Source organism: Pelophylax lessonae (genome assembly GCF_965119305.1).
Source record: "Pelophylax lessonae genome assembly, chromosome: 4".
Lineage (NCBI taxonomy): Eukaryota > Metazoa > Chordata > Amphibia > Anura > Ranidae > Pelophylax > Pelophylax lessonae.
The window spans coordinates 215,385,116-215,407,315 of NC_138771.1; positions in this window are offsets into that span (position 1 = coordinate 215,385,116).

A 22,200-nucleotide genomic window follows, 5' to 3' on the forward strand; every position below is an offset into this window, starting at 1 on the left:
TCGTTTTAATAAATATTGGGAATCATATATTGTTGGACTTAATTCTTTCTAAAAGAAAAATCCGCTTAAAAATATTGCAATCTTTGCAAGGTTTGTTGGCCTTTACGTCTGGGGTTATGTCAATGGGTCACATTTTTTCTAAACGTTTGTATAACGCTATTTCTGGAATTTCATCTCCATACCACTTTGTGAGAATTACAATTGCGTTTAGACAGGATTTGGCATTGTTTTTTAAATTCTTTTAATAGATGTTCTTTATGGCAGACCCCATTTTGTGTTGCTTCATCAATAATTTGCATACTGATGCTGCAAGGGCATATGGTTTTGGAACATTTTGGAACGGTCATTGGTCTGCTGATATTTGGCCTATGGTTTGGAAAGAAAAGGGTTTTAACAACTAATATTGTTCTACTGGAAATTTCTCCAGTTTTAGTAGCTTTAGAACTCTGGCTTGCTAACGTTAAAAATATTAGAATATTGCTTAATTCAAACAACAAAGGTGTGGTTTTTGCTATTAATTGTTTATCATCAAATTCATTACCAGTCATTGTTATACTTCAACAACTAGTTATTAAATGCTTAGAACTCAATATATGGCTTAAAGCCAAGTATGTGCCAGGTGTTAAAAAGTTTGATTGCAGATGCTTTATCCCGCTTACAGATCCAAGAATTCAAGCTATTGGTACCAGATGCTGGTCTGGTTGGGCGGTCATGCCCTCCACACATATGGGACCTTCTGTCCTTAGTGCAATAAAAGCATCAGTGGCACCGACTACGTGGGTGTGCTTTCTAGCAGCGTAGTCATTATGGTGTTCTTTCTTTGCATCTTCTAAACTACGTAGAGCTCCTTTTCCCCCAAAGATTTGTTTTATGATTCCTTAATTTTTGTAATGTCATGTAACTATACTCACTCACTCACTCACTCACTCACTCACTCACTCACTCACTCACTCACATACTGTATTGTTAAGACTCTGGCATTTCCTTTTTTATGCACATGCAAGGGCCAATTCTTGCATGGCTTTTTTCTCTGTTAAAAATGCATTAAAAGGATATTGAAAGAAACATGTTGTGGCAGATGCTAGTTTACTCATATCGGCGGAGCTGTTAGGCTATATTTGTGCCTCTGCAGGAGAGGTATGTTTCTCCCCTTATGAGTCTTCATTATTTAAATAGGCTTTTAGCCTTTTGTTTTGAAGCTTTTAGGGTGTCAGAATTGCTGCCTCAAAAATTAGGAGATGGCTCAGGTTATTATTTCACAATATACTGTATTTGTCAGGATGGATTTCAGTAAAATTTTTTTGCATAAAAGCAAAATCAATAATATGGGTCATGGTCGCTGAATTACTTTGCGTAAAAATTTATGTTCACAGATTTGTGTTTTCTCTATGGTGTGACAATTTTTGGATGTTAGGCCTCCAATTGACGGTCAGTTACTCCTACATATTGATGGCAAGCCATTACCTATTTATCAATTAAATGCAGTGTTGTGCCTTAAAGCATTATTTCATGAACACTTACATATTTCTTCCAGCTCGCTTAGAACTGGGGCAGCTATGGCGGTAGCAAAATTAGTTTTGACTAAGGCTGTTATAAAGCAAAAAGGTGTCTGGAGGTCGAAATGCTCTAGGTCATAAATAAGGCCCAATTCTTCTATTTAATTTACCAATAAAGTGTGCAATATCTAGCATATCTAAGGCTAAGCACTTGCTCGGGCATTCACAAGAAGCCTTGTATTTTTTTTTATAAATTAATACAAGGCTTCCTCTGATTTGTTGAGGTGAAGAAGTGGTCAGTTGATGTCACAAGCTCTACATCAGCCAATTAGAGGAAGCCCTGTATTAATTTATAAAAATGCAAGGCTACCTGTGATTGGCTGAGCAGCAAGTTTCCCATCCCTCTACAGGAACACAGCGCTATATAATGTACTGATACAGTGTATACAGTACTGTTAGCAGTCACATTTCTTAGGCTTCGTTCGCACTTGAGCGATTTGGGTGCGACTTTGCTGCTATTGTCCAGCGACAAAACCCACTACAATCGCCGCAAAAAAACGCAACCCCAAATGTTCCTGGCTCTGTGCCCATTCAAACTAATGGTTCCGCTCCAAAAACTATCCACTAAAAAACAAAAAAAGCTAAAATAAAACTGCTGCAGCAGCTGTGCTATGCTCAGGTGTAAATGTAGCCTCGGTGATGAAAATAGCTGCGGCCAGTTTGACCCAAATAAACAAATAAAAGTGATCAAAACTGGAGGCTTTAAGTTACATAACTGTACTTGTTTGTGTGCTAATACTGAGGTTTGGACCCAAATAATGTCTCATGATCAATAGTTAGGGTTCACAGATTGGTCACATTCGTTCTCCTTAATTAATTAGTTGAGGTCCCAGAAAACTATTATACAGAAGCAATTTTCTTGAAAGTAAACAGATAAGGTTTACCTTTCTTATCCGACATTTGAGAGTCCAACTCCAGATTCTTTTTTTTACTTGACTCAATTTGCCTTTAAAAAGAGCTGGGCTCCTCTAGATTAGCTCAGGGGACTACAAACTTTCTGAATAAAGGGCCAGTTTACTGCCTATTAGACTTTTAGGGGGCTTGCCAGTGTGGGTAGAAATTGCACTGGTGTCAATGGTAAATAATGCTCCATCATTGGTATCAGTGGGGGGGAATTGTCACGTACCTTGTAGCAGAGCCTGACGTGCAGAGGGAGACCTCTCGTACAGCCCTGGCTCAGGCACCACTGGAGTTGCAACAGTGGATGCAAGAGCGCAGTGAGGTAAGAGTGCCTGCGCTGGTCTTCTGTTGGCAGTTGAGAAGAGTAGCTGATAAGTCACTGAACGCGGCTGGATTGCTGAGCAGCAGGAAGAAGCAGGTAAAGAGGTGCGGATGCACAGCGGATGCACAGCGGATGCAGGACAGCGTCTCCAGGCACTGGAAGGAGCTGGATGGGCAAAGACTGGAGCAGGGTCAGACAAGCCGGTTTCAGACACAGGTAATCAGATACAGTTCAAGCAGCAGGCAGAGAGTAGTCAGTGTACAGGCGGGGGTTGGCAGCAGGATATCAGGCAGGAAGCAGGTATAGCAGAGTCAAAGCAAGCCGGGATCAGGACTGGAGATAGCAACGAAGTCAGACAAGCCAGGTCAATACAGGAATCAATACAAGCACAGGAACAGACTCAAAGTAAAGCTGCAGATCAGACAGCAATGACACAGTGCTTCTGAGGTGTTTAAATAGGGCAGCCTGTTACCAATCATTGCAATTAGTCTGCACTAAGTTAACCCTTAGGTGGCAGACCCATGACATTGCCCCCTCCCGACGGGCAGCCTCCGGATGCCTAGCTGGTTTTCTTTTTCTGGATGGGCACGGAAAAAGGCACGAACTAGCTCTCTGGCATGGACATTACATTCTGGTTCCCAAGAGTTCTCCTCAGGACCATAACCTCTCCATTTAATTAGATACTGCAATTGGTTCCTCCTCCTTCTGCAGTCTAACACTGCTTCCACCTCATATTCCTCTTCTCCATCAACCAACACTGGTTCAGGTGGGCCCGCCCCCCTATTAGGAAAAGGATCTGGTGTTGCAGGTTTCAGAAGTGACACATGAAATACAGGGTGAATTTTAAACGAGTCAGGTAAGGATAGTTCATACGATACCTCGTTCAATTTCCTCTTCACCGGGAATGGACCAATAAACTTGGGTGCAAGTTTCTTCGAAGGACACGCCAGTCTGAGGTTTGCTGTAGATAGCCATGCTTGATCGCCCAACTGAAGACTTAGTTCCCCTCTTCTTTTCTTGTCAAATGCTCTCTTGTTGTCTGCCTGGGCTTTTGTTACTGCTTCTTGTAGTACTTGGTTATTGCGTTTGAGGAAGTCCACTGTGCTCTGGACAGCTGGAACTGTAGATTCTGGAATAAAATCGGGCAAAAAAGACAAGTGAAAACCATAATTGGCATAGAATGGTGATTGTCCTGTAGCTGAGTGACTGGCATTATTATAAGCAAATTCTGCTAATGGTAATAAAGACACCCAGTCGTCTTGAACGAAGGAAGTGAAACATCGAATGTACTGTTCGAGTGTCTGGTTAGTCCTTTCTGTTTGCCCATTAGTTTGAGGGTGATAAGCTGAGGAAAGGGATAATTCAATCTTCAGTACCCCACATAAGGCCCTCCAGAAACGTGATGTGAACTGCACACCTCGATCAGACACGATGTTTGCCGGGATTCCATGCAACCTAACAATCTCTTTAATAAATACTTGGGCTGTTTCCAAGGCAGATGGTGTATTTTTTAAGGGCAGAAAATGGGCCATCTTAGATAACCGATCGACCACTACAAAGATTGCTGTGCAACCTTCAGAAGGTGGAAGTTCTACTACAAAATCCATAGAGATCATTTTCCAAGGCCTGTCAGGGACAGGCAAAGGCTTGAGTAAACCCCAAGCCCTGCTTCTTGCAGTCTTGTTTCGGATACAGACAGCACATGAGCTCACGTATCTCTTGCAGAACCCTTCCAGATCTGGCCACCAGAAGGTACGTCGTACCAAATCGAGAGTCTTATGGATGCCGAAATGGCCTGCCAATGGGTGATCGTGAAGTAGCTTTAAAACATTCACCCGTAAATTTTCTGGCACAAAAATCCGGTCTTCCTGCCACAACAACCCTTCCTTAGACGACAAAGTGTTTCCGGCAGGGCCAGAGATGCCCACGGAGGCCAGCTTTATCTGTGAGAGTAGGTCAGACTGTATCATCAGGAAGTTACCTTCGGGTAAGATGGTATCTGGGGTTACTGATTCCTTGGGGTCATCATACATGCGGGATAAAGCATCTGGCTTAATATTTTTTGATCCTGGTCGGTAGGTTATATGGAAAGAAAACCTAGAAAAGAACAATGCCCATCGAGCTTGACGAGGCTTTAGACGCTTGGCAGACCTCAAGTACTCCAAATTTTTGTGATCCGTGTATATTAATATGGGATGTGCTGCGCCTTCCAACAGGTACCTCCATTCCTCCAAAGCTGTTTTGATGGCTAGTAGTTCTCGATCCCCTACATCATAGTTCTTTTCTGCTGGGGAGAGTTTGCGTGAAAAGAAGGCTACAGGATGCATTAAATCTTTAAGACCCTGACGTTGTGAAACAACTGCCCCTACTGCTGTTTCAGAGGCATCCACTTCAAGTATGTAGGGAAGCAATGGATCAGGGTGGCTGAGAATAGGGGCTGAAGTGAATAATTTCTTTAAAGTTTCGAAGGCGTCTTGAGCCTCTGGGCTCCAGCAGAACCGCAGGTTCTGTTTGGTCAGTTGCGTGATTGGGGTAATGATAGCAGAGAAGCCTTTAATGAATCTCCGGTAAAAGTTTGCAAACCCCACAAAACGTTGTATCCCCTTCTTATCTGTAGGTGCAGGCCAGTCCAATATAGCAGAAACCTTTTGGGGGTCCATCTTAATTCCTGCTGCGGAAATCACCAACCCCAAGAACTGGATGCTCTGCTGCTCAAATTCACATTTCTCGGGTTTAGCATACAGTCCATGTTGGCGGAGCCGGCCCAAAACGTGGTTGACATGTCTTCGGTGCAGGTCAAGGGACGTAGAAAAAATCAAGATGTCATCTAAGTACACGACTACAAAGATATCCAGAAAGTCTCTGAACACATCATTTATAAGATGCTGGAAGGTGGCAGGGGCATTGCACAAGCCGAAGGGCATGACCAGATATTCAAAGTGGCCGAATCTGGTACGAAAGGCTGTCTTCCACTCATCTCCTTCGCGGATACGGACCAAGTTATAGGCCCCTCGCAAGTCCAACTTGGTAAAAATGGTCGCGGACCTTAATCTCTGGAATAATTCAGGCATGAGGGGAAGGGGATAGCGGTTTTTAACCGTGATTTTATTTAATTCCCGGTAATCCACACATGGTCGCAGAGACTGATCTTTCTTAGTAACAAAGAAAATTCCCGCCCCTGCAGGAGAAGTAGATGGGCGGATGAATCCCTTCTTTAGATTTTCATCAACATATTCCTTTAAGGCCTCTTGCTCACGTTCAGAGAGTGGAAATATTCGCCCAAAGGGGATCTCTGCCCCGGGAAATAGTTCAATCGGGCAGTCATATGGTCGATGTGGAGGGAGAGTGTCAGCCCCCTTTTTGCTGAAAACATCAACAAACCCATGATAGGCCTCAGGCACCAACTGGTGTATTTCGGAATCAGGGTCCGTGCATAACAGAGTCAATGAGGCGTCAGGGAATTCAGAAAAGCAGTGTTTTTGACAGTAGCGTGATTGGAAACTGACCTCTCCGGAACTCCAATCAATCTGAGGGTTATGGGCTTGAAGCCAAGGTAGGCCCAAGATGATGGGAAATAATGGAGAAGAGATGGCATCCAGGCTCAATAACTCCTTATGTTTAGTAGGAGTAATCACGGGTAACGGAGGTGTTTCCTGAGTAACTTGTCCTGATCTAATACATGAGCCATCTGCCAGGTAGACAGAAAGTCCTTGAGTCTTAGGTCGCAGAGGAATTTGCTGCTGAGTGGCAAAATTTAAGTCAATGAAACAACTGCATGCTCCAGAGTCAATAATGGCGTTAACTGAGATAGTTCCTTTTGGAAGCTGGAACGAGAGTGGGAGAGCTAGGTGAGTTGCATTAGCAGATAAAGTTGACAGGTTAGCAGGGAAGACAGATGGACACTTACGCATCTTAATAGGACAGGTCCTCACATAGTGGCCGGCTTCTCCGCAGTAAAGACATAGGTTGCCTAGTCGGCGGCGTTGTCGCTCTTCAGGAGACAATGCAGGACGCATTAACCCGAGTTGCATGGGTTCAGGGACATCTGATGCAGGGTTAATAGAACTTGAACTGGCTGGAGCTGAAGTTGTAAACATAGGATGAGCAGGAACTGGAGCTCTAGGCATCATCCATGTAGGACGAAACTGCGGGGAAGATCTTTCTGACCGACGCTCACGGAGCCGACGGTCAATCTGGATAGCCAGGGTGATAAGGCCCTCCAAGGTATTAGGTACTCCAACCCGGGCTAACTCATCTTTAAGACCTTCCGACAATCCAAGGCGGAACTGGTGTCGCAGAGCTGCATCATTCCATTGTGTATCTGCGCTCCAGCGTCTGAAGTCCGTGACATAGTCCTCAGCCGCTCTGCGGCCTTGCTGGAGCGCATGGAGAGCAGCCTCCGCCGTGACAGTTCGTTGGGGGTCATCGTACAGCTGGGCCATTGCGTCAAAGAAAGAGGACATAGCATGAATCTGAGCACTATTTTCCTGAGTAGACGGTGGGCCCAGGTTTGGGGTTCCCCTTGAAGTAAGGAGATAATGAATCCTACTTTAGTAGATTCCAGAGAGAAAGTCCGGGGTTGCAGGGCAAAGAATAACTGGCATGCGTTGCGAAATGCCCTGAATTTGCTTCGATCCCCCGAGAACCTTTCAGGTGTAGGAACCCTGGGTTCAGGTGGTAGCATCATCACAGTGGGTGCTGTAGTAGTCAGCGTTGGTGCAGCAGCAGGAGAGGGAGCTGTGATAGGTCCTGCAGAGGTGGCTAAAGACTGCACACGTTCATCCAGCTGGACGTAGCCTTCCTGCAGGGACTTGACGGCTTGGTTGAGGGCTGTGAGATGTTGACAGATCTCATCCATTGCAGAGGTCCCTCTTGCAGGCTCAGACATGGCTGTCTGATACTGTCAAGTACCTTGTAGCAGAGCCTGACGTGCAGAGGGAGACCTCTCGTACAGCCCTGGCTCAGGCACCACTGGAGTTGCAACAGTGGATGCAAGAGCGCAGTGAGGTAAGAGTGCCTGCGCTGGTCTTCTGTTGGCAGTTGAGAAGAGTAGCTGATAAGTCACTGAACGCGGCTGGATTGCTGAGCAGCAGGAAGAAGCAGGTAAAGAGGTGCGGATGCACAGCGGATGCACAGCGGATGCAGGACAGCGTCTCCAGGCACTGGAAGGAGCTGGATGGGCAAAGACTGGAGCAGGGTCAGACAAGCCGGTTTCAGACACAGGTAATCAGATACAGTTCAAGCAGCAGGCAGAGAGTAGTCAGTGTACAGGCGGGGGTTGGCAGCAGGATATCAGGCAGGAAGCAGGTATAGCAGAGTCAAAGCAAGCCGGGATCAGGACTGGAGATAGCAACGAAGTCAGACAAGCCAGGTCAATACAGGAATCAATACAAGCACAGGAACAGACTCAAAGTAAAGCTGCAGATCAGACAGCAATGACACAGTGCTTCTGAGGTGTTTAAATAGGGCAGCCTGTTACCAATCATTGCAATTAGTCTGCACTAAGTTAACCCTTAGGTGGCAGACCCATGACAGGAATAGTGCCTCATTGTTGGTATAAGGGTAAGAAATAGTGTCCAATCATTGGTTGACACAGTGTACACAGTGTCCCATTGTTAGGGTCAGTGGTATGAATAGTTCCCTATTGTTGGTATCAGTGACAGGAATTATGCCCCATTGTTGGTGTAGAAGGAATAGTGCTTTGTATCAGTGGGAGGAATAGAGTCCCAAGAGCCTGTTAAAGGCAAGCAAAGGGCCACCCCGTCCTCCGGGCCACAGCTTGGAGACCACTGGTTTAGCTCATTTACAAGCAATTAAAGTAGTTCTTCATAAAGTGGATGTCAGGAGGGTTGAACGCATGGTCATGCCCAAAGATCTGCCCATGTGCATATTACAGACCATATTCAGTCATAGCTGTGTGTACATCTGCATGTGTTTGAGTGCATGCTCAAGCACGTGTGCATTTAGTGTGAATGAGTGTGCACAGCTGAGTGGTTATCAGCTCATTTAACCTGCATTGTCTTTTTCTGTGATTCTGACCCATCTTGGCTCTGACCTTTCCTATATCTTAATCTTCCACTGTTGACCTTGGCTTATGTCCTGACTTCACCTTTTACCTGCTCTTTTGGTACCTTTGTTGCCTGCCTGATAATGATCTTGGCTTGGACTCTGATCCTGCTTCGCCTTTTCAAATTGTTACCTCTGCTGCCTAGCTGTTGTTGAGCTCTGCTCGTCCTGAGCATGTCTCTGCTTCCTGCACCTATGTTTCATGTGCCTGACCAGTAACAGCCTTCTATACTAGACCTGGTCTGAGCATCTTCATCATCTCAGCGGTATCCAGACATCCTTCAGATCATCTGCTGTATCTGGTCCCACTGCAGGCAATAATGGGTGAATGTGGCGCTGCTAAATTGATAATTTCTGTAATGTCATTTTTTTTTTTAAACTGCGTTTTATTAATTTTATCACATGAACAGTACATTAAAACTGCAAAACAGTGAAAATACCGAGAATCATTGAATAGTACAGGTCAGCTGCGAAATATCACACTGGTTCAATATGGATAAAGGATAACCCGTAGATATGTAAAAACAGAGATTCCCAAAATTGCTAAGATAATAGCAGATATCCTCGTTCATAACACATATGACATATGCTCTTTACATATGAAAAAAAAAAAAAAAAACAACTCAGCAGGAAATGCAGGTGGTGGTCAGAGTCACATCCCCATTCACCAGCGGAGCGTGGGCCCAGAACAGACCCTCCTGTACCCGGACAGCCCATACATTCAGAGCAGCGTGGAGCTGCACGTATCAGATAAAGCACCCCAAGGACCCCAGACTTTCAGGAATTTTTTTGGACAGCCCCTGGCTTCATAGGTCATCTTATACAGAGGTAGAACTTGGTTGATCAAATTTTTCCAGAGATCAAGTGGAATCCTGTCCACCTGTATCCATTGCATCACTATAGTTTTCCTGGCATAAAACAACAAGAGTCGGAGAAGCTGTTTCTGGTGGGTGTGGAGATCAATCTCCCCGAAAATCCCCAGTAAGCACCACTTAGGGCTGCAGACATTAGGGAAATCCAAGGAGGTCGAGAGAAAGTGTGTAACCTGGGACCAGAAAGGTCTAACCTTCGGACAACTCCACAACATATGAAGCAATTTTCCCTGGTCCCCTGCACATTTATGACACTCCGGTGTGGGCCCCTGCTTCATCAGAAACAACCGATGAGGAGTATAATAGGTCCTATGGAATACACGTAATTGTATCAGACGGTCCCTGGCCGAGATGGGCGTCCTAAAATATACCTCAAGCACTTCTTCCCAATCATCGTCCGAAATATCCGGGATGTCTCTCGTCCACCCGGCTCTAATAGCCTCCAGGCGCGATGGCACGCTAGTAAGAAGGACTCCATAGTAGGAGCTAGTCAATTTGGTGTGCACATCCCGCAACAATTCCTTCTCCATAGGAGAATTGTTTAGCCTGACACTACCAGGCCCAAATTGGGCCAGGGCAGTGTGTCGCAGCTGGAGGTAACGATATTGCCAAGAGCCGGGCACCCGAAAGTCCGCCCGGAACTGGGAGAACGTCTTAAAAGTCCCCCCTCGAACAATTGATGAGCATACTTCAGGCCCCGTTCTGCCCACTGCGCCGCATCCTGAGACGCGGCAAAGTGAGGCAGACTAGGATTGCACCACACGGGTTGATTCGGGGAATAGAGGCCCGGAGGCGCCGCCAACAGAGACTCACACCTGGCATATATCTGCAGAGAGGATTTCAAGAGTGCCGTACCCTCAGAGGACGCAACGCTGCGTCGGTAAATAAGATTAGCAAGTGTCTCATAGGAGGAAACCACCGCCGCTTCGACAGCCGTGGCCGCACTGCTCCTTTGAGGGAAGAGCCAACCATGAACATGTCCCATTTGTGCTGCATAGTAATATAAGCGCAAGTTTGGAAGGGCAAGGCCCCCCACTGCCACCGGCTGTTGTAAGGTGGCAATAGAAAGTCTCCCATCTCAAGTCGAAGCCCTATTGGAGGAAACGCGTCAGGAGGGAGGCGTGCCGTCATTGCGTCATCGGCGGTCCGTGCTGCACCCGGACCCGATGCACCTAGAGATCCTCAGCCTGTAATTTTATGATAATCTGCTCGAAACCGTTCAACTTAACTGTAAGTGCAAGTCTATATACAAATAAATTGTTTATTAAGGTAATGCACTATCAGTCCCATCTGTTCTTTTATGTGCATTGGAACATCGTGGGGAGTATATTCTACTCACCTTAAAGAATAGGAGACTTACGTTGGCTTGTACAGAGGGAAGAAAGTGGGAACGATCCTATCCATCCACTGTGTTAAGGAAGCATCCTCATGTCCATGATATTTAGAGGCTTGATTGTCTCTTACATCTGGTAAGAGGCTTGTATATACTTATCACCCGGGTGACTGTGCACGTGTGCAGGTGGAATCAGGACACTGGCTTTACTTATTTGAGAATTATTATTATTAGGCACTTACCTTCTTTCCGCCGGGTAAGGAGGCATTTCACCAGGTGAAGGGAACACCTTATCATCACCTTGATTTTTATTTGGATTTCTTTCACCATTTCCCACTATTTTGGATCACATTATTTTATGGACTTTCATTTTAGTGGTTTATTTGTTGAAGTCACATTGAATGTTTTTTAAGACGCATTTATTGATTTAACACTTATGCACCCATCACTGTGATATTTGGGTTTTCATCCTATATATATATTCATATTATTTTTATATATTGTTCAATATATGATTTTCTCACTAATTTAGAAAAGCGCACCATCACCTTTAAACAATAGAAAGTCTAGGCGCCTTCGGGTACCATAGGAAACCGGAAATAAGAGAATCAAGATCCTTGAAGAACTTATTTGGCACAAACAGTGGAGAGTTAGCTAGGATATACAGAAATTTTGGCAACATAACCATTTTAAATAAGTTGACCCTACCTGTCAGAGTTAAAGGCAGATGCTTCCAGTTCTCCAGCCTAGACCTGAAAAGGTTCAGGCAGGGAACAAGATTGTTTTGGAAATACAAGGACACAGGTTGCTGAACTTGAACACCCAGATATTTGAATGAGAACGTAAATTTCAAGGGGCAGTCGGACGGTAACGAGAGCGGGATGTCCATATCGACGGGAAACAGGCTAGACTTAGCCCAGTTAACCCGAAAACCGGAAAAAGAACCGAAATGTTGAATAAGTCGGAGAACGGGCATAAGCGACGTGTGCGGATCAGTTATGTACAACAACATGTCGTCGGCATAAAGAGAGACCCTCTCCTCTAGAGACCCCACGGACATCCCCTGGAAAACGGGGGAAGTTCTCAGCAGCTGAGCCAGAGGTTCTATAGCAAGCGCAAAAAGTAAGGGGGATAAAGGGCAACCCTGCCGCGTGCCTCGTCGTATCTGCAGTGGACCGGAGACCATCCCATTCACCCTAATACGGGCTAGAGGTTGTGCATATAGGATCCAAAGCCAAGTCAAAAAATTATTTCCAAAGCCAAATCTCTCAAGTACATAGAACAGGTACGGCCACTCCACAGAGTCAAAAGCCTTCTGTGTATCGAGTGAGAGGACCACCCTAGGCAAACGAGAGGGGTTCGGGGCCTGCAGATTGGTGAACAACCGGTGGATATTCGCATAAGCCGAGCGCCCCCCGGAATGAAGCCAGTCTGATCTATCCCCACAATAGAGCCAATTATCTTATTTAGACCTAGTGCAAGAATTTTAGTAAGGATTTTAAGCTCTACATTAATAAGTGATATGGGTCTGTAAGAGTCACAGTATCGCGGGTCCTTATTAGGTTTAGGGATTAATACTATGAGGGCCTCTTGGAGCGAAGGAGGGAGGAAGCCACCATCGAATATCGACTTGAAGAGCACCAGGAGTCGCGGCAGCAACAGTTCCCCGTGCTGTACGTACCATTCCACCGGGAAGCCGTCAGGGCCCGGAGTTTTATGTTTTGGGAATGATTTAATGGATACCCCCACCTCCTCCAGCGTCAAAGGGGTCTCCATACTAGCGCTTTGTTCTACACTAAGGGTGCGGAAAGGAATAGGGCTAGCCAAGAAGGCCAGCAAACGACCGTTCCTGTCCCCGGTCTCAAAAATACGTTGGGACTGGTACAGGAGACGCTTCTGGGTCTTCTGCACCAAAGCCAGCTCGTAAGCCCGCTGCGCCGCCTTCCACGTACTACAGTTCTCAGGGGTGGGAGTCAAAGTATAAACCCGTTCGGAGGCACTCAGAGCATCTGCCAGTTCCTCAACTTCTGCTGCCACCGCCTTTCTGAACTTAGAAACCCCCTGCATATACGCTCCGCGCAGGACTGCCTTAGAGGCGTCCCAACAGGTAAGGTCCTTCACCCCCTCCGCATTCTCCACCCAGAAATGAGTCATGGCAGTAGCACATTCAGCCGACACCATCGGTTCCACGAGCCAGTAAGGGCTCATACGCCACACCGATCCGGCCGGACGCCTGGCCACTGTCAGCGTCATCGCCAGGGGGGAATGATCCGAGATCGCCCTCGGGAGGTACGCCATGTCAGAGACCATGGGAAGCACCTCCGAGGAGACAAACCACATGTCCAATCTAGAGAAGGTACCATAAGAACTGGAATAACAGGAGTATTCCCTTCTCTGCGGATATTTCCACCGCCACGTCTCGGTCAGACCGTACGCCGCAGCCCAATCAGCCAATGCCAGCGACTGTCGCACCGAGCCGTGGAGACGATCCAGTTGGGGTTCCAACACTGCATTAAAATCCCCACCTATGATTAAAGAATCTTGAGCTATTGAGAGGATCGCCTGCATACAGTCATCAAGGCGCCCAACCTCCACTGGCGGGGGAGGTACAAGTTAACTATTGTGAATAAACGCTCCATATAATTTAATACCACTATAACATAACACCCCTCCCGGTCGGTCTTCACCTCCAGCACCCGCACCGGGCACGCCCTGGAGATCAAGGTCGAGACCCCCCTGAAATAGGTGGAGTAAGTAGCATGGAATGCGTGAGCTATTGTCGTTTTAACGCCCTTGTTTTGGGGTCCATTACGTGCGTCTCCTGCAAAAGAAGGATGTCCGCCTTAGAGCGTTTGAAATAATCAAACACTAGAGATCTCTTAATCTTGGAGTTCATACCCCGCACATTCCATGTTAAAAGTTTCAAAGACATTTGATAACGGAGAGTAATACAAAGAAACGAAGCCCACGAAGAGGGGAATCCCCTCCAAGAGCGCCCCGCTCCCACCTGAAAAAATATACATACCAGTACCTAGGGGGCGCCCGGGTAAGGAAAGCCCCCGGGGGGCCCGTCTCGACCACGCTTTCGCTGAAATACCACCTATAAAGGAACTGACCACCACTGCTGAGAAAAAGAGCATACAGAGTAAAAAGAAAACAGAAAACTGAAAGCCACAAACCCATGAACCCACCCCCCAACCCCCCTCCCGGCTCCCTGTCATAAAAACGGGCAGAGAGCTTTAGCCCAAAAACACTAACAACCCCGAAAGGCATAACTACGTCAGATTGTCTTCAGTCCAGCGTCCCTGGAGGAGCAGGAACACACCAAAAAAAAAAGCTCACAAAGTAAAAAAGAGAAAAAAGAAAAATTAAAAATGGGGGGGGGGGGAAACCCCAAGAAAAAGACAAAAAGATGCGGAGGTGGCGGCACCGCCACATAGGATATAGGTGCGAGTTCAGGGGGAGAGAACCTCCCCAGAGAACATGTGAGGCAAACCGTCCGGTCCAGTATGAAGTCGTCCAGCCATCAGGATAGCAATGCCCCCGGACAGGGGATAGCATCAACAGAGTCCGAGCATCAGTAGTAGGGGGCCCAGGTAGGCCCAGACCCCTGGCAAACAACAGCTGCAGTAGCCATAGCATGTTCAGCCCTGTCTTCCCAAGCCATCAAGCCAGGCCGACGCATCCTGCGGGGAGAGGAAGAAGTGAGCCTTTCCCTCATGGATCACCCTCAATTTAGCGGGATAAAGCATGCTGTAACCAAACTGCCCTTCTCTGAGCCTGCGTTTGACCGCATTAAAGGCCATGCATAACTTCTGTGTAGCAGCGGAATAATCAGGGTAGATAGAGATTTTAACTCCATTATATTGAAGGTCAGGAAGATTGCGTGCGGCTCGCAGGATGTTTTCCTTGTCCCGAAAGTGAAGGAATTTTGCCAGTAATGATCTTGGAGGGGCCCCAGGAGGGAGAGGGCGCATAGGAACCCGGTGCGCTCGTTCAATGGCAAACAAGGGGGAGAGATGTTCCACACCTACAGTATCCTTAATCCAGGTTTCCAGAAAATCCTCAGCATGTCTCCCCTCAGATTTCTCAGGAAAGCCAACAAAGCGTAGATTATTTCTGCGCATCCTGTCCTCTAAGTCCCCCAGTTTATTAGAATGGTCCTGCAGATCCTGCCTTTGTGTGCGGACCTCAGCCTGCAAGGGGTGAACTGTATCCTCAACATCACTGATACGCTGTTCAGCAGCAGCGATCCGAGTGCGAATCTTTTGTACTTCATGTTTAACTATAGATAAGTCCAGCCGGACAGTCTCAATTTGAGTGGTCAGAGTGGATTGGCAAGTTTGAATAGCCTCCATGATGTGCTGTAACGTGAGGCTCTCAGAAGCTGAATCTCCCGTGTCAATAGCCCCCTCCTGAGCCCCCCCAGCTTGGGAGTCCCCTACATCCCATGTCCCTTCCACCGCCCAGGGATCCGAACCCTCCTGCCGCCCTCGAGATAGAGCAGGGGGTCCCCTAGGTAACACAGGGGAATCAGCAAAATGGTCCCGTATAGTGGTCGGGGGTCGGGTCTTCGGGGGCACACCGTCAGGCTTACCCGAGGATGCAGGGATCCGTGAGGGAGGCTGTCCGGTCCGGCCCAACTCTCCTTGGGCGGACGTGCCGGCTGGGAAGAGGGTCCGGCACCATCTTGGGAGGCTTCGCGGCCTGGGCTGGTCCGGAAGGCCGCACACGATTTGGTGCCTTGGGAGCCGATTTTGGCCATATTGGTCGGCACAGGAGGTGTCAGGATAGATGTGCCAGCAAAAATTGAGGGGTTGATCGGAAGGATCGGTGCCAGGAGCAATGCAGGATCACCAGGTGCCGCCGGAGCTCCGAGACCGCGCTGCTCACATGCCGGTTGCTAGCCACGCCCCCCTCTGTAATGTAATTTAGGCTGGCCATACACAGTTTGATTTAAATTGTTAATGGCCAGGCTGAATGTACCATGTTGTCCTGATTCTCTTGTAATTATTGCTAATGTCTTCTATAGCCACTAGTGATAATCGCTGTCTTCTCCCGGCAGGGATGGCTTTCCCCACCCGCCCCCGCCCCCCACCAAAGAAACAGTTGCTCGGCAGGGGGGATTCCCCTGTCAACACTGTCTGTGTTGATGGGGGAATTGTGGGAAATTTGCACTGTGTATGGCCAGCTTAACTCTGGGACAATAATTACATAATTCGTTATTTATATGACGATACTATAAATGTCAAACACAAAGCTTAAGCTTTTATGAGCAAAAAGCTAATATAAGAACATTTTGAAATTAATTGCAAAATTTCAAATATTTTCAAATATTTATGTAATAACTGTTGCATTGCAACATGTATACTCCCTGACTTTGATGCATCAATGCCAGCACTTACTTTACCATTTTGACTCTAGGGCAAATTTTTTTCATTTTTGCACACATGAAAATATCAATTTTTGGCAAAAAATTACTTAAACCCCTAAAACATTATTATATTTTCTGAAAGTAAAGGCCCTGTAGAATAAAAACTTGGTAGCTGCAACTTTGTATGTCACAGGATATTTGTAAAACTGTTTATTAAAAGCAAATGTTCAGTACAAAATGTAATAAAACGAATTTTAGTGCAAACACACACAATATAATGACCATTTCTTTGTTTGTAAATCATTAAAGATGAGGTTGGGTTGAGTAAATAGATTCCATACATAACAAGTCTTAAAAACTGAGTGCACTGTGATATTGAAAAAAACTACGGTATCTGAAAATCTCCATAGGGGACTCTTTAAAAGCCTTTAAAGCTCATCAGTTAATTAGCAGCTCTTGTGCATAAATTATTGCTCTTGCTCTAACGCTATTGGAGATACATCACACATGTGGTGCGACTGCAGTTTACACATGTGTGTTCACCCTGTGTTTGCATTTGCACATGTGTGCAGAGCAATTGAGGTTATGGCAATGTTTTTACATACATTTTATTATAAATGTATTTATTTTTTATTCATTTATTTATTTTACTTTCAATTTTTTTTAAGGAAAAGGCAGGTAAAAAACAGAACAAGTGTATTAAGTATATATAGATACATAGAATACAGTAGCATGGTATTGACATGACAAATCTTCAAGTGGAGACACCTGTGGTAGGTGCTTGTTAATAGGGAAGGTTTATTTGTGCCGTGAAGTGTCACGTTATTGAGTATGAGATAATGGAGCAGTCTTTTTGGGAACTACTAAATATTGGGAGAAAGACATTGGGGAAATCTACCCCCCAAGTAAAGCTGATAGAGGAAAGTTCTTCCAAATTTTGGTAGCAAGTAGTATTCAGCCGATCGGAGCTCATTATGAGAGAGATGTACTTCTTGGGTCAGCAATCCATTATGTAGGAAGTTGGGGTGGATAAATGTGCTTTGGCGAATGCAAATTCCATTTAAAAGTTTATATTCAGAATGGGAATGGTGTCTGTTAGGGCAAGGGGTTAGGTTGATTTCCAATCCTTTGTCATTGCCAGACGAGCAGCAATCAATACATGTGTTACTAATACCTGGGCATGTCCAGGCCAGGTAGCAAGTCATAGTTGAAGGAGTAGGTCTAGTGGAGCCTGCCAGCCTGTCAGGGGTATAGTACAATTTTTGTAAAGCTTCCCAATAGGAAATGCAGTGGGATAGACGGAGAGGCATTGTGAGGGGCCGACTCCATTATTTGATTGGAGGAGGAGAGTGGACCTGAATTTGATAGAGGAGAGTGGTTTAGGATGTAGTGTGTAAATAGTAATTTGTATGTTGGGGGAGATACCTTTGGTTGTAGAATTGTCTCTCAAGAGATTTTAGAGAATGTCAGATGTTTGAGAATCTGTTTGTGACCATTGCAGCTTGGATAGAAGGGAACGTATCCCCAAGCATAGGAAAAACATTTTGGTAGACAAACCATATTTTTGTTGTAGATAGGTGAAAGTATGCATTCCTGATGCGTTGATGAGCAATTCAAGATTAGAGATACCGGCTTCCACCCAGGCTGAGAGAGATAGATCTGGCAATAAAAGTTCCATAGATTCAGTAGGTATAAATGGTAGGATGAGCGCTGGTAGTCCTTTACTGATTTGTGGGATCACTGCCCATACACGTAGTGAGGCAATATAGTGCCCAAGGGTTGGTGTGTCGATTTGATGTTAAGCATGGAAGCAGCAAGAGTGAGTTTGGGATCCATTTTAAAAGCAACAGTTTCTATTTGTTTCCAGGTTGCATGGCTGTCTGTCCTTCCCCATTATTTCAACTGGTCTAGGATTGTTGCACGATAGTACCCCAGAATGTTAGATGTTCCTAGACCACCTTGTTGGATGGACAGGGCTCATGAGGGTAGATCTTTTCACTCTTGGGTGCTTTTGTTGCCAAATAAAGTTATTTATGATCCCTTGTATTTTCCTCAGATGAACTTGCAGGAGTGGCAGGGGTATTGTACAGAATAAGTACAAAATATGGGGGAGTAGGTACATCTTTACTTGGGCAATCCTTCCAGCCCAAGAGTTAGGGATATGGCCCATATCTTTGGATAATCGCAAAAGCTTCTCTACAAGGTCCTCATATTTCAATTTTATTAGGGTGTGACTGGGGAGTGTTAAGCGGATTCCTAAGTATGGCAAGGAAGAGTTGGGAGACCACGCAAAAGAGGAATCAGCAGATATGGCTCTGATTATCTGGGCATCTATGCATAAATTTAATATGAGAGATTTGCTGTGATTCACCTTATATAGTGATATTAACTGAATGAATCTAGGATGTTTTGAATTGCGGGAAGGGATTTCTCAGGGTTTGTTAGAGCTATGATAACATCATCGGCGTATAGTCCGATTTTGTGTTCAGTATCTCTGCCTTCAATTCCTGAAACTGCGGGGTTAGATCCTATGGCCTGCACTAGTGGTTCCATAATCATGGCAAAAATTAGGGTGTAGCACCCTCCTAGGTAGGTGCTAGTGAGAGAGTATAGTTTTTTGCTCTGCCTGCCTATTAGAGGAGCAGCAGGCAAATCTATATTGCTCTCTGCTTATTAAAGAGTAGGATCTGTTAGTGAGGTCTGCTCATGGTGCTCAGTATGCGATTCATTATTTCTAGAGAGTGTTTCACATTGGTCCAATAGGGAGGCATGTTGGACAGTGGGAGGAAACCTGACAAATGGATGCATAGGCTTTGGTACAGTCCTGGTGATTGGCAGGGGCAGGTCACCTTAGTGCATTGTGGGATACTGTATAAAAGCCAGGAGCACATGTGCTGCAAGGTCTTTGGCTGGACAGCAGAGTCCCGGAGGGGGGGGGGGGGCGGCTGCCTCCTCCTCTGTAGCAGTGGCACTGTAACGTTCATGCGTTTTTGTTAGTGGATGGATTTACAGCTGCAGAATTATTACACTCAGTAGCCTTGTAGAGAATCTGTTGAACAAACATATCCAACTCTCAGGACTTCATCACCGTGTACAGCCTGTTATATACCATATATATTAATAGATGTTAATGGAGGGATAGAATATATGAGGATATATAGATGAGAGACAGGCTATTGTATGGTAAGCACTAGAAGTAGTATTAGGAGAGTTTGCAGGTGATGGTAAAGCAGATAGGTTCTGATGTCAAGTATAGTGCAGATGGTAAGAGGACACAGATGGAGTATACTTAGACAGAGTAACCTAGTGCAAGGATAGTTGAAGGTAGTCCCAAGAGCTAACAGTCTATGCAGATGATAGTGAATAGATAGATACAGATAGTCTTGGTAATTGCAGTAGATGACAGTAGGAGATTGGTTAGTAAGAATCCCCTGCGGGGTACTTATCACTTAGATAGGTTTAGGAGTAACAGTGTCCATTGGAGAGGGGTGATCCCGTAGCGAGATATGGATCACCAGCGAGGTTTCCGGCTTCAGTTCAGCAAGGGAGAATGTCAGCAGCTCCGACTTCACAGGAGTAGGTGCGGTGAACATGCGGTTTGAACGAGCGATGAGTGAGAGCAAACCGGCGATTGAAATAGCCGCTCATAGCGGCGCTCGGCAATGATGTCATCCGGTCTTAAAGGTATATGCGTCCCTTGTTACACAAGATGGGACGCAATTAGGAGAGGAGAAATATGGAGACAAGGGTACCAGAGGTACCGGAACATTACAGTACCCCCCCCCTTAAGGCCGGCTCCGGAAGGCCTCTAGAACTGTTTTTTCCGGATATTTCAAGTGGAAATTGCGAATCAGTCTAGGGGCATGTATATCAGAGGTATCCAGCCAGGTGTCATCTTGGGGCCCATAGTTCTTCCATCGTACAAGATACTGGAGTCTTCTTCTATTAAAACGGGAATCCAAAATTTCTTTTATCTCAAATTCTTCTCCGCCCTCCACTTGTACAGGAGGTGGAGGTGAGATAGTAGGCCTTATTCCTTGGTTAGGAACATGGGGCTTCAGTAGAGACACATGGAAGACAGGATGTATCTTGAGGTCTACTGGCAATGTGAGTTGTACTGCAGCTTTTCCAATAAGCTTCTCTATTGGAAAAGGTCCCAGAAATAGAGGTCCAAGTTTTTTACTAGGGATTTTTAGTCTCAGATTTTTTGTAGAAAGCCAAACAAGATCCCCAATGGCATATTGGGGAGAGGGTTTCCTACGGAGGTCGTAGTACTTTTTTTGTTGGCTATGAGCATGGGATATGGTATTGTTGAGTAATCCCAGAGAATCCTTTATCTGGGCAAGATAATCAGATGCCACTGGATTACTTGATGGCAAGATGCGTGGAGGAAGGAGTGTGGGATGAAACCCATAATTCAGGTAAAACGGACTTTGCTTAGTAGTGCTATGAGTAGCGTTGTTATAGGCGAATTCCGCCAGCGGGAGGAGATCTGCCCAATCGTCCTGTAGATAACGCAGGTACTGTTCAATGCACTGGTTAACTCTCTCTGTCTGTCCGTTGGTCTGAGGGTGGTAGGGAGAAGTAAGGTTACGCTCTATTCGCAGTATCTGACATAGAGCTAGCCAAAACTTTGAGATGAATTGTGAACCACGGTCAGACAGCAGTGTTTTTCGAATACCATGTAACTTAAAGACATGTTTCACAAGTAATTCCGCTGTTTGTTTGGATGAAGGTAGTTTTCGGATAGGAGTGAAATGTGCCATCTTGGTCAGATGGTCCACTGACACCAAGATGGTGTTGAATCCTTTGGAAGATGGTAGTTCCACTATGAAGTCTAAGGATACCACTTCCCACGGAACCTGGGGTATCAGTAAACTACAAAGTAACCCCGATGGTTTTGTGTTGTCAATTTTAGACCTTGCACAGATATCACAAGATGAAACAAACTTTTTTACGGTTGTCTTCATGTCTGGCCACCAAAATTGCCTAGTGAGTAGATTGAGAGTTTTAGTCATACCCATATGTCCTGCCATAGGTACATCATGCGACAATTCTAAGATCTTGGTTCGCATAGTAGGGGGTATGTATAATTTATCGTTGTAGTAGAGGAAGCCTTCTGCGTCAGTAGTTAGTTGTGGTGGAGGTGAATCCAATCCTATGCTGTGCAAAATCTCCTCCTTCAGGGAGCGAACGACTCCGATAATACGTTCAAGTGGTATTATAGGAACTGAGGGAACCTCAGTACAATCTTTCTCGGCTAGTCGTGAGAGTGCATCCGCTTTTTTATTTTTGTCTGCGGGCGTGTAAGTCACTAAAAAATTTAATCTCAGAAAGAATAACAACCACCGTACCTGCCGGTGGGAAAGAGTTCTATTAGTCTGAAGGTATTGAAGGTTTTTGTGATCAGTATATATCAGAATTGGCAATTGAGTGCCCTCAAGTAGATGTCGCCAATTCTCTAACGCCAGTTTTATTGCTAATAACTCCTTCTCACCTACTGGGTAGTTCACCTCGGGGCTACTTAATGACTTTGAAAAGAAAGCAACTGGGTGAAGAGGTGAGGTGTTTGTTGGTCGTTGTGAGAGAACTGCTCCTACTGCCATATTAGACGCATCTACCTCCAAGATGTATTGAAGGGATGGGTCTGGATGGCATAGTATGGGGGCAGTAGTAAAGCTTGATTTCAGTAGAGAGAATGCTCCATTTGCTTCTTTTGACCAATTAAATGGTTTCTTCGTGCTTGTAAGTTGTGTGAGAGGTTTCACAATCGCAGA